Raw genomic sequence first — 14,674 nt, forward strand, 5'->3', positions numbered from 1 at the left:
TGAAGCCAACCTAAAGACATCCTTTGTCCCACTTCCTTTAAAATGTGCTAGAAGGCATTATTTCTTGTCAAATTAGTTCTCATTTTATGAGTAATCCTTTCACTAAACAGAGAAAGTATCTTAAAAAATATACTTTCAAATAAACCTCATATGTTTTTCCACATTCACAGTCTGCAGCCATTCAATGTACAGTTACTTCCATAAATATTTGGACAGACACCACAGAACTTTTGGTTCTGTACATTACCACAATGAATTTTAAATGAAACTCAGATGCATTTGAAGGGCAGACTTTCTGCTTTAATTCAGTGGGCTGAACAAAAAAATTGCATTTTTAACACAATCCCTTTATTTAATTGACTCAAATGTAATTGGACAACTTTAATAACTGAAAATAAAATGTTAATTTCTAATTATTGGTTGAAAGCCCTTTGCTGGCAATGACAGCCTGAAGTCTCATGTCTGAAGAACTCATGGACATCACCAGATGCTGGGTTTCCTCCTTTTCAATGCCCTGCCAGGCCTTTACTGCAGTGGCTTTCGGTTTCTGTATGCTTGTGGGCCTTTTAGCCCAAAGTTTAGTCTTCAACGAGTAAAATGCTCAGTTGGGCTAAGATTAGCTGACTGACTTTGCCATTCAAAAATATTCCACTTCTTTTGCTTTAATAAACCCCTGGGTGGCTTTGGCTGTATGTTTTGGGTCATTGTCCATTTGTATTATGAAATGCTGCCCAATCAATTTTACTGCATTTAGCTGGATTTGAGCAGACAATATGTCTCTGAACACCCCAGAATCAGTTATAACTAGTGTCCCAGTGCCACTGGTAGCCATGCATGCCCAAATCATCACACTGCCTCCATCATGTTTCACAGATGATGTGGTAAGCTTTTGATGTCCCATGCCTTCTTAATACTTTTTTTTCTTGCCATCATCTTGGTTTCATTTGTCCAAAGAATGTTTTTCCAGAACTGTGCTGTTTTTTTCAAGTTACGAGTGCCTTGCACCTTTCAGTGAACCTCCTGTATTTACTTTCATGCAATTTTCTCTCTGTGGTAGATTATCGAAACCCCTATCTCCTGGAGAGTGTTGTTCACTTTGTTGGCTGATGTGAAGAAGTTTCTCATCACCATGAAAATGATTCCGCAATCATCCACCACAACTGTGTTCCTTGGATGTATTTTTCCATTGCTAAGTTCTCCAGTGCTTTCTTTCTTTTTCAGGATGTACCAAACTGTAGATTTTCCCACTTCTACTATTGTAACAATTTTTTGGAAGGTTTTTTTTTCCTGTATGGGCATACCTTTTTTCACTGACGTTTCACTGAAGCTGACGCTCCAGCGCGCGTCGAAAATAACAACACACTGCTTCAGAAGCACTGTGTCGAGGCTTGATTTGTTTGGCCAGAGTCACGTGATCAGTGACATCTGAAGCTTCATTTAGAACGTAACCACTTAGGTACCGTTCTTGGGCGCCTGTGGTTCAGGGGATTGGGAAGCTCATCTGTAACTGGAAGGTTGCCAGTTTGATCCCCCTGCTCTCTCTGTCCTGGTCGTTGTGTCCTTGGGCAAGACACTTTACCCTACCGCCTACTGGTGTTGGCCAGAGGGGCCGATGGCACGATATGGCAGCCTCGCTTCTGTCAGTCTGCCCCAGGGCAGCTGTGGCTACAACTGTACCTTGCCTCCACCAGTGTGCGAATGAATAGTGGAATTGTAAAGCGCTTTGGATGCCTAGAAAAGCGCTATATAAATGCAATCCATTATTATTATTATTACCTGATTCAATGGTTTATAAGCAGGTGTGCACATAAGTGGTCCGCAGGTGCGCATGCGCTTTTAAAATAAAAAACGTGTACCAGATAAGAAGTTGCAACGCGCATTTGCGTACATAGGATTTTCTGGAGGAGGACAGACATTTGTTTAGAACTCTTAAAGATGTCGAAGAAGCAAGCTCCTTTCAGCAATTACTTTGGTGTATTTTCCGAGAATATGCGCTTCTTTTGCGGTTCGGACTCCTTCTGACATTTCTTTGGAGGTGGAGGAACACCAAAGTAATTGCTTAAAGGAGCTTGCTTCTTGCTTCTTGGTTCCTCTTTTTGCTGACTCATGGACTTCTGACTGTCTGCTTGATGGTGACTCCAATTTGGTTCGGCACAGATGGGTCCAGTAAAGACACATGTCAGGGATAATTAACCCTCTGGGGTCCAGGGTATAATTGGCCGTTTTTGACTACTTTTGATTTTACCTCTATATTTCACCTTTAACCAGGTCACTTGCGACTTGTAGATTTATGGTTAGGTTTTGTTTTGTCTACATTTTAATTGGGCAAATTTCCACAAACTACAAGATGCTAAATTTCAAATTATCTGACAAATAAGGGAACATTTTATAAAAAAGTGCTGTACTTACCAACCTTACACCTACCCCTAAGTGAGGTGATATTGATGTGGTGGATGTTAACAGTTTAAGGGATAGATGATGCATTTAACCAAAATATGGAGTAAAGAGTTTGAATACAGTGTGTGCAAGCACAAGCTCAAACACAGTGAGCAAGAGAAAGATGACTGCAGTGCACTGAGATTGCACAGGTCCTATAACTGAGGAATCTTTTATAAAGAAATATTGGGCCTCCTTTTTTCCCCTTTCTAAGGCTACGTTCACACTGCAGGCGAAAGCGCATCAAATCCCACTTTTTTGACCCTATAAGATGCATATCCGATCATGGTATGACAGTGTGAATGGCACAAATCCAGTATTTTCAAATCCGATCTGGGTCACTTTCGTATGTGGTACTGAATCCGATACATATCTGATGTTTTAGAAAGCGACTGCTGTTTGAATGGTCATGTCGCATTAAATCCGTCTTTTACGTCACTGACACAAGACAGACGCCAATTATCAGTGCCGGAGAAACGCCCGAGAAGACATCGTGAATGCTTCCTGGCCATGCATTGAAACTGTTTGGAAGACAGCGTTGGAGAAACGCGAACATATTATTTGTACTGTATAATCTGCAGATTCTGACAGAAATCTGCAACTATCCTTTGAAGCACTGCTCCTCTCTAAAACAGCAAAAAGGATAATTATTAGGCCATATGTAAATAACAAAACAACTTTACAACTTAAAGCAAAATTGGGAAACGTAAAGTCCGAAACAAGTCTTTATATCAAGGGCCATCAGTCAAACAATACTATTTGGTCTCGGACTAAACAGAGCGCAATGTGTGTGACGTCTTCTTTTGTGCATGCGGGCCGCTTTGAGGGTTCACACTAGAGCACGTTTGCTGTCACATTTTGTTTGTAGTGTGAACAAGCAGCCAAAAAATCGGATTTGATCAAAAAATTGGAATTGAGCATTAAGACCTGCAGTGTGAACGTAGCCTTAGAACGTAGCCTTAGATTGATACATTTTTAGCAGAAAAATGAGTTGAAGACAAGACAAGCAAGACACCTGGGTGTAGATCAAAAAATGACTTAACAAGTCAGTTAATAGGTCATGTAATCTGCTTCTTTGTCCAAGCGCCACAAAAGACAATAAAATGAGTGTTGGAGATTATTATTTTATGTTTCATCTGTTTTGAAAAGCTGTGCACGCGATTCAGCTCAGATCTGAGAAACTGATTTTCTGTTAGTAGGTAGTCTCTTTGTAGCAGTGTTTTTGCACACTCCTTTATTTGGCAATAGAAATGTTTAAATTCCTTCACACAACCCCCTCTGTTGTCAAGGAAGCATAACAGGCTAAACTGCCACTGTCAGAGTGATATTTTAGGATTGTCATTTGTACTCAGAAACATATGATCATTTATGCTTAGAGATATGCAATTGTTTGTATATTGATAGAATGTCTCATCCTTAGTAGGTCTGTTAAGACTGTATACAAAATCACACACAAACAGAAATTGCATTAACCATACTAACACTTACATATACAATAAAGTTCATGAAGACCAGACAGCATCTTAAGCATGTGATTCTGTTTATCATCTTGTCCAGTTCACTTAGTGAGATGAAAACAAATACATAGACTAGTGGACTAATATTATATTAGGAAGGATGATTGAATGTTTTGGGGAAAACAGAATGCTGACGAGAGGTCTTGAATGAGTGAGACTAATAGATTGTTGAGTTTCTTGTTTCTGGTGTGTGGAGGAAGCTTTTATTATGGCACACATCTGGTTACATGGGAGGAAACTCCTTATGTGATAAGACATTAGGGTTATGTTGTGTGGTCTGAGGTGTGTGACTGATGGATGAATGTTTTGGGGGATTAATTTAGCTGATGATTTTTCTTTTGTTGCAAAGTTGAACCTACCAATTAGGTCTGGTATGATTTACTCTCCTGAGATGAAGGGCAAGCGTTATACAACATGTTGTCGGGAAAATGGATGCAAGTGAGCTTTTCCAAATTGAAATGGGCACTGGACAAAGCCACTTATTTGGGACGCAATCAGAGAGCGTGTCCCTGCTTAAAAGGATTCAGCGAGGTAATCCAGTCTAAATTCTTCTTTTTCTTTTTGAAATGGCGTCATATTGCTGGCAGTGAGAAACTTAATGCAACGAGAGATTCCACTATCAGCAATGATTTGTTAAAAAAATGGGGACCTGACTGGACTGACAAGAGTTGACTGACTTGACTGACTTAACACCAACGTGCAAGAGTACACCTCCACGCAGATGTGACAAAGAGGTAGATGTATGGAGGTGTGTTTCTTTGTTTACAGAGACCAGAGGGGGAGACCTTAGGGTCACATGAGAATGTGGGCCCTACAGATTTAACCTTTAACTGCAATTTTTCTGGGTGACGGATTTTTGTGTGAAGGAAACTGTGTTTACAGGCTATGTGTTGGTGATGCTATTACACTGTGTTGTTGGGACAATATGTATAAAGTGTGAGGAATATACTGTGTGAAACCAGTGTCACTCCTTTTCACAGCTGCAGATGGTTAACATCATAATTTACAGCACCTCTGGAACCTGTTGGCCTAGGCCTGACTTCCACAACGCTCCAAAGCTAATGTGTTGTTTTTCTCTAAGAGTGTTTGTGAAGGATTCAGCACAGACAGACAAGTGACGTTAGAGCAGATGTGCAGTGATTAGAGGGCGTTTTTAATGTTGGGCTCATTATCTCACTGCTATTGAGCTCAAAGTGATGAAATGAGTGAGTGACATTATTTAAGGAATGTCACTGATTACGGTGGTGTGGAATACATACGTGGGATGATCCATGATTTGGGGCACATTATGGCAATAGTAGTGGTTTCATGATTTGGCAGGAAAAACTGCATATACCGCTCGTTTCTGTGGTGCTGAATACTTTATTACTCTTATGATCTACAATTGTTTGCAATTTTGAAGTTCGATTTAAGTTACAGATTTGTCTTCTAGGATACAGGCTCCTAACGGAGCTGGGAGTTAAACAATTTTAACATGGAAATTAGGAGCGTGCCAAGCTCCAACTGACGCACAGACAGTGACATTATAACTCTGTAAACAGCACAGGCACCAGAAGCTATGACTGTAATGGGTAATGACTGACAGCAATTTCCCGAGGATTATTGCCTAATGCTTTTTCACTGTGCCATGCCGAGTTTGACACTCTGAAGAGGGTCTTCCTTTGTGTCATTGTTGTTGTCATTTGCATCATGAACACTTCTACAAGACTGCTTAAATTTTGAGCCATGGGCGTGGCCATGACTCAATAGGTGGGATCATAACAGCAGTAAAACAACTGGATTCAACAGTAAAACAACTGGATTCAATACCCTTTCCAAAAAAATTTCTGCAGAGATGAAAGGACAACAGAGGAGTTATAAGTATTCCTCCACAGGAAGAATGCCTGAAGTCAAAAGGGGTGATAGAGGCCATAAAAAAGAAGTGCGGACCAGGCCAACAGCCTTGAAGATAGCTGAAAGCCACCTGGATAAATAACAACATTAACTGCTATGTGTGTATGTCTCTTTCTACATACATTTGGACTTTGTGTCACGGCTGGCGGGATGAGCCGTGTGGTGTAGGAGGAAAAGGACCCAGAATGCAGGCAGTTGACTGGTGATGAGAGTGATGTTTATTTACAGAAGTGGCAGTGACGAAAACAGGCAAAGAAGGGTGGGTAGCTAACAGAGACCTAAACTGGAGGAAACTAAAGAACAGACCTGAACATGGGATGGAGAACAGAGAATGCAGAGAGACGTAGTTACACAAAGAAACACAGACGATCCGACGACGAGCAGAAGCCAACACACACTATAAATACACACCAGGTAATGAGGAGATGACACGCAGGGGTGGACACAGCTGACACTAATGGACATAACGAGAAGCAGATCTACGAAGTAAAACCGGAAACACACAGACTGTTTTACAACACAAAACGCAGGGACCCGAACGGAGCACAGAGGGGAGACACAGGTAGGGATAATAAACACAACCACCAAACCCAAAGAATAAATACAAAATCAGAAAAACACCAAACACAAGATGAAACCAACATGAAACACAAAACGCTGGGTCAATGACCCAGGACCATGACACTTTGGCCATATGGACAATGATGGATAAACAACTGGAAGAGACATTTATGAAGCCCTGCAGAACTCAACCACTCTGCAGAGAGATGTGTAATCTATAAACTGGGGAATGCACCACAAAGCTGGAATGATTTTGAAAATGTTAATTCCTGTGTTTGACTACTAACATTCATTTGGTTACTTGTAGAATGCAGTTTACCGTGTGTGAGATCAATGAGGAATAGACGTTGTGTGTAAAAATGCCTGCACTGGAAGTGTCAAGCACAAGGTGCTCATAACTGGGAAACCTAACCTAACCTAACACCATGACAGTGATCAAGGAAAAAAATATAATAAATACAGATTTTTTTCAAAAAAAGTATAAATACATTAAATAACAAGACAAGTTTCTTAAAATTAACATTCATGAAGAACATGAATCGAAATGACCCTTGTAAGCTTTAAGTAATCTAATAACCAAGGGAATGAAGGATTTATAATATCTGTTTGTTCTACACTGTGGTACGAGGTAAAACCAACCCTTCTGAAGAAATGACAGAAGATGGTCAGGATGGTTAATAATGTTTCTTGCCTTCTTTTTCCTAGAATGAACACAAATCTCTCTGCTTGACCACCATGATTTTGCAGCATGTGAGTTTCTATCCTAGATAAAACAAAAAGAGTACAGTGTTATCAGAAAATGTAATTATAATTTACTGTAAGAAGTCCTGCAGCTGTTAATGTACAAAATAAATAAAAGCGGTAACAGAACACAAACTTGAGGTGAACCAGAGCTTGATGTAAACTTACTGGAAATTTGTCCAACATTAATGACAACAGGAAAGTTTAAAATCAGCTCATAAGTTTATAAAAGGCACACTGTGCCCCACAAATACTTTGCAATAACCACATACACAACATTTGACTTGCTCCTACTTTCTGAAATGGACTTCAAGATCATATATTATGGTGCTGGTTTCTTGTTAAGTATTTATTAACTTTTAGTTGTATCCTTTGTCATTTTTTCGGAGTTTCATATTTTCTGTGTCTGAATTTACACCTCAGATTAACTCACAATAATTGCATTGTATATGTGTGTATATATATATATATATATATATATATATATATATATATATATATATATATATATATACACACACACACACATATATATATATATATATATATATATATATATATATATATATATATATATATATATATGTATGTATATGTGTATGTGTGTATATAAATATATATATATATGTGTGTGTGTGTGTGTGTGTGTGTGTGTGAGATCTTTTTTTTCTCCAATTCACCAGGTCTGTAAAGTTCAGTATGACTGTGGTACATGATACAAAAGAATAAATACAGAAGAATAAAAACTTTATGTGAATAACTTTACTCTTCTTAAAAATAACTCATAAAACAAGTAAAAGTACAAATGTGTACAAGTTAGAGACTTCCTCAGTAAGTTTACACTCTTTTGGAGTGATTTTAATTGTGTGTTAAAGAAGAAAGAGATTAGGAGGTAAAGTAGAGGATGCAGAGTCCATCATCACTGAGGCCGTCTCTCCTGCATGAAGTCCAGGTGCTGGTTTTCCAGTGTGTGCGTCTGATGGCCCAAAGCTGCCTCAGAGCTGTAACACCATCCATGGCTGCAGTATGGAACAGATGTGGGTGTGTCCTCATCTCCCAGAGGAGTCCAAATCGTCATCAAATAGCCCTATAGACACAAAAACGTGAAAAAATAAACAACCAGACTATCAACAGTGATTTAACTACTTTAAGACCTCTGTGAAAATCATTTACAGTATATATCACAGAATTTAAGGCCTTTATAATCACAGAGCACACAGAGAAAAGTACTAAACTGAATCAATTTCAGCTTTCGTTTTTCATGATGTATATTGTATTAATAATTAAACTTCATTATCTGTATCTTTACCACACATTTGCCACACAGGTGTAGATACTGTAGGTTGAGTGAATGCTTAAATTGCACTGATTAGAATATACTGGACATTCAAAGCTAAGATTCAGCACACTGTGTTAGAGGCTGGGATTTGATGAATTCATCATATACTCAACCTTTGATCATCATTTATGTCCAGTTGAGAATGAATCTGTGCACTCACATATTAAATGAACTGAAATCAGTAGTGTGATCTCCAGTCTTGATATAAGGAATGAGAGAACTGACAGCTGTTATTTTAATCAGCCTGTCTCAGTTGTTTTAACTCTAAGTACCATAGAGTAATGTGGTAACATCTGGACTGACGAGTTTACTGTCAGCATTTTAATCGCTAGTTTAAAGGCTGTAGGTTACAACCATTGCTCTAACACTGTATAAATGTAACAGGGCTCAGTGCTGGTTCTAACAGTCTGAGCTGCTTCCAGCTTTATTTGTGAAGAGCACAGCAGCTTACAAAACACGTAGCTAGCTCGTACAGCTTCGACGTAAAATTTTCATAAACTAAGATGACCTTAAAATAACGGGGCTACGTGCTGTGATGCTAGCGTTAGCCATGTTAGCACGTTACCTTCAACAGGTGGTCAGACTGCGTAAACAGGCACTCAGTCAAAGGTTGGGCTCTCCGTTTCGCTGCAGGGTCCCTTCATTCTTCACATATCTGTGTCGAGCCGAGTGTAAATCCTGAGGCTGAACGGCCTTTGTACAAGCACACACGCTTCTTAGCAGGGCGAAGATGTGAGCTAGAAAAATCCAGGCAGACAGCCTGTGTCTGACCAACCAATCAGAGAGCTCCTTACATCCCACGATGTGGCTAATTTGAATAGCCGCGAGGAAATTGTTAATCGAAGAGCTAATCCAGCAGCTAATCCAGCAGCTAATCCAGCACCTAATCCCTGAGCGAACAGGAAAGGGAAATGGATTTTGAACTGCAGTTTATTAAATTGCAAATGGAAAAAGGATTTTGAACTGCAGTTTATTAAAGTGCAAATGGAAAAAGGATTTTGAAATGCAGTTTATTAAAGTGCAAATGGAAAAAGGTTTTTGAAATGCAGTTTATTAAAGTGCAAATGGAAAAAGGATTTTGAAATGCAGTTTATTAAATTGGAATTCAAAAATGAATTTACAAATGCAGAATTTATTCTACAATTCATTATTTAAGCAAAGAATTCTTTATTTCGATGCGCGTGGCTCTTGTGGTCCTCCATATATACCACACCAAACCATCACATTTGTTGTTCCAACAGTCCTGGAGGGATCCATCCAATGTGGGTTAGTGTCAGACCAATAGCGGTGGTTTTGTTTGTTAACTTCACCATTCACATAAAAGTTTGCCTCATCACTGAACAAAATCTTCTGCGTGAACTGAGGGTCCTGTTCCAAATTTTGTTTTGCCCATTCTGCAAATTCTGTGCGCCGATCTGGGTCATCCTCGTTGAGATGCTGCAGTAGCTGGAGTTTGTAAGAGTGCCATTTGTGAGTAGCTAATATCCGCTGAAGGGATGTTCGACTAATGCCACTCTCCAGTGACATGCGGCGAGTGCTATGCTGTGGGCTCTTGCTGAATGAAGTTAGGACAGCCACTGATGTTTCTTCATTAGTGACAGTTTTCTTGCATCCACATTTTGGCAAATCCAACACTGAACCAGTTTCACGAAACTTAGCAAGCAGTTGCTGACTGTAGCATGGGAGATGGGTGGTCTCGTAGGGTTTCTTGCATTAAAATCTGCTGCAATGACCCAGTTACTGCGTTCACCAGATATCAACACGATTTCGATCCGCTCCTCACGGATCGAAATCCATTCGACATATCAATGGCTGTGACCAAAGAGAACTTGTAAATAACTCATGAAGGAATCATTTTACGTTGAAACCAAGCACACCATTGTTTTTCTTGTGACATTACCAATAAGTTTGATGTGTCACACGGCCCTCTTCCTATTGAAAAAACAAAAGTTGTATCCTAGATGGCCGACTTCTAATTGGCCACCATGGTCACCACCCATCTTGAGGAGTTTGCCCCCTCACATATACTAATGTGCCACAAACAGGACTTTAATATCACCAACTATTCCCATGTTATTACGGTGTATCCATATAAATGGCCCACCCTGTATAACTCCATAACAGACGGCGGAAACAAATGACTAAGTATAAAGTAAGTTAAGGTTGACACCCAGCGGTAAAAACAGACATGACGATCAAAGAGGAAAGTGGTTAGAAGTGGAGAGAAACGGTAAAAATGATCCTTGTATATTTTCTTTTGACTGATAATAGGAATAATACATACTGATATATTGCAGCCTAAAAACTATATACATGAAATTTTCCATTTCCTTAGCACATGTTTTACAATATTATCCAGCGGAGCAGAGGTGTGAGTGCCTGATGTAAAACAGGACATGTTAGCTCCATTTAACCTTCAGTTACTTTTTATATAGTTAGGTAGTAGTCAGACCATGTTTCTTTTTTTAGGGTGGCTGGGAAGTGCAAATCACATTTACAACATCAACAACAAAATAACATTTCCGAAAACACTTTTACATTAAAAAAAAAAAACAAATAAAAAAATTGACAACAAAATAACATTTCAGAAAACACTTTTACATAAAAAAACAAATCTAAAGAAAATGACAACAAAATAACATTTAAGAAAACACTTTAACAAGTCCGCAACAAATTAACAAGTGGCTCTTGACGGAAAGAGATTGTCTGAAATACCGGAAGTGACTCAACGATTAGCCTTGGGCTTTGGAGCGTGATGTCACGAGAGGGGGCGTGACCAGGATTTTTGGTTGAGGCGCCATGTTTCTGGGCCAAACAAAGCGCTAGTGAAAGAGGAGCGAAGGTCTTCCGTTTTCCGGCAATGGAGTAAGGTGTGTCGGCCACTAGCACCTGCCTAACTTTTTCAAAAATTGTACTTTTCGAGCCCCATTTTGCTGTTAGACACGAACTTTTCGGGTCATTTATGAATGTTACATTGGAAGGATGTCTAAGGGAAGGAGACAGATCGAGAAAAACCTTACTACCGAGAGTTGTGCTAACGCTGGCGCAGCAGAGGACGCTGGCGCAGCCTTGAACCCGGCACTTGTCGCCCTGCTTGAACAGCACAGAATAGCCATAGCCGCAGATTTTAAGGCTACATCGGATGTAATTAATGATAAGTTGGACAAGATTCAAGCGGAAGTTGCAAATCAAGAACTACGTATTGGTGAGCTTGAATCAAACGCAGCGGATGTGGTTCAGCGTTTAGCAGTGCTTGAAGCTAAGTATGATTCACTACAGGAGGAAAACAAACTTTTCAAAACTAAACTTTCCGACCTGGAGAGTAGAAGCAGACGGCAGAACATACGTCTGGCGGGCCTGCCGGAATCGGTGGAGCCGGGTCCACGGCCAACTGAGTTCTTTTCCCGGCTGCTGGTGGAGGTCTTCGGTGCACAAACTTTGCCATCTCCTCCGGAGCTTGACAGAGCCCACCGTAGCCTTATGCCCAAACCGGGCCCTGATGGGAGGCCACGCTCAGTTATTATTCGCTTCCACCGCTTCCAGATCAAAGAGCTGCTGATGAGGGAAGCACGGAGACGCCGAGGGACGTTGGAGTATTGTGGACATAAACTCCAGTTTTATGAGGATTATAACGCCGACGTCCAGAAGCAGCGAGCCCAGTATAAGGATGTTATGGCCGAGTTATACCGGAGAGGCCTCCGTCCTTCCCTTCTTTTCCCCGCCAGGCTTCGTATTACTCTTCCAGATGGGAAAATTCGGCGATTGGAGTCAGTTGAGGAGGCCTCTCGTTTCATTCAAACTATGGAAGAAAACCAAAGCTCTCCATCCTGAATTGGACACTGTAGCCGGTCAGAGCACTCACTCTAATTTATAACTATAACAGGTCGGACTACCCTATGTGGCGTCCTCGTTGTGACTGAGATTATACAGCCGCGATGTTGGTATAGCAGTATATTCTTTGCTGTTTGTTCTAAGTTAAAATTGGTTCGTTGTTTGGCTGATTTGTTCTTGTTTTCTTTAATTTCTTTTTTTCGTGGCCTGAAAACTGAGACCCTGGTTCGAGTTTAGGGGCCAATATTCAAGGGTGCAGGTATGATGCTAGTGGTACGGGGAGCTCTTGACTAATATGGGAAGTAAGCAGGGGCTTACGCGGTTGCTTTTTAATGCAACCTGCTGGGGTGATATTGGTGGGTGGTATTGTTTTAGTTTGTTTTTTTTTACACAGGGATATGTTATTGTATTGCATTTTCTTTCCGGGGTGGGGTTGGTTGACATGTTTTCTGTTGCTGTTGTTGCTGCTGTTGTTTTCGTTCCCTCTCTTTCCTCCTTGGGCAATTTTGCATATATATATAATATATTATATTTTGCATATAATAATGTGGGACTTCCTTGATGAGTGGTAATCTTACCTTTGTTAGCTGGAATGTGAGAGGGTTGAACCACCCAATAAAGCGAAAGAGAGTCTTATCACGGTTGAAGCAATTCAAGCCCGGGGTAGTTTTTTTGCAAGAGACTCATTTGCAGGATTCAGATCACTCACGCCTGGCGAAATGTTGGTCAGGACAGATGTTTCACTCTAATTTTAATGCAAAGGCTAGGGGTACAGCTATTCTTATTGATCAGAACATCCCATTTGTTTCATCTACTGTTGTGTCAGACAAAAATGGACGATTTATAATAGTGTCTGGCAAACTTTGTGATAGGTTTGTGACTTTGGCCAATCTTTATGCACCCAATTTTGATGATGTGCAATTTTTTCAATGCCTGTTTTCACACCTCCCGGACTTAAATAGTCACTCTTTGATTTTGGGGGGCGATTTTAATCTTTATTTGCATGCGGTTTTAGATCGCTCATCCCCCAAACCGGCTACTCTTAATAAATCTGCAACTTATGTCAAGTCTTTTCTTGAAGATTATAGTCTTACGGATCCCTGGCGGTTTCTGTTTCCTACTGGTAGAGACTATTCTTTCTTCTCACATGTACATCACACCTACACTAGAATAGATTATTTTTTCATTGACAATTTGCTAATTAATAGTATAAGATCCTGCAGCTATGAAAGTATTACTGTCTCGGATCATGCCCCCCTTGTGCTCAAAATAGCTTTTCAAGGTTGCGACTCTGTGAGAAAGCTCTGGAGATTGGATCCATTGCTGCTCACGGATGAACAATTTGTTTCTAACATCTCTTCTAAAGTTAAAATTTTTCTTAACGAGAATAGAACACCTGGTATGCCAAACAGGACAGTGTGGGAGGCTCTGAAGGCATTTCTGAGAGGAGAAATCATCTCAGTGGCAGCATTTAAAAGACAGCGTGCACAGCGGGAACAGAGGCTTATTTCAGCCCAGATTTTAAACATCGACAGGCAGTACGCTCAGTCACCATCACTGGCACTATATAAAAAACGCTTAAGTTTACAAACCAAATTCAATCTGCTTTCCACTCGACAAGTGGAAGGATGTCTGATTAGGAATAAGAGCGATTTTTACGAGCATGGTGGAAAGACCGGTAAGCTTTTGGCCACTCAACTGCGTGGTATTAGGGCTAAACAAATTATAACTGGCGTAAAGGCGGACAATGGAGTGGTGACTAGGGATCAGAAGGCGATTAATGACATTTTTTCTTCATTTTACTCTAAGTTATATACATCAGAGTCTACTGTTAATGTAAAAGATTTACATGGTTTCTTTGACTCCATTGATATGCCTTTGCTCTCCCCAGAGCTTAGACAGACTCTGGAAGCCCCCATCTCAACGGCGGAAATTCAGGCGGCAATAACATCTATGCAATCTGGGAAATCTCCTGGTCCTGATGGATTTTCTGCAGACTTTTATAAAAAATTCTCGGACGATTTGGCTCCTTTCCTTTGCGAAGTTTTTACAGAGTCGCTAGACTCTGGGGCACTTCCTTCATCATGCTACCAGGCCTGTATCACAGTGTTACTTAAGAAGGGCAAGGACCCGACTGACTGTGCTTCTTATAGGCCTATATCTCTGTTAAACACGGATGTTAAAATTCTGTCTAAGCTACTGGCGCACAGACTGGAAAAAATTCTACCTGCTATAATCTCTCCCGACCAAACTGGCTTTATTAAAAATCGGCACGCCTTTTTTAACATACGGCGACTTTTTAATATTATCTATGCCCCTGGCCACGTCGTGCCTGAATGCCTTATTGCTATGGACG

Source organism: Pelmatolapia mariae, linkage group LG20, assembly GCF_036321145.2.
Source record: "Pelmatolapia mariae isolate MD_Pm_ZW linkage group LG20, Pm_UMD_F_2, whole genome shotgun sequence".
Classification (NCBI taxonomy): Eukaryota; Metazoa; Chordata; class Actinopteri; order Cichliformes; family Cichlidae; genus Pelmatolapia; species Pelmatolapia mariae.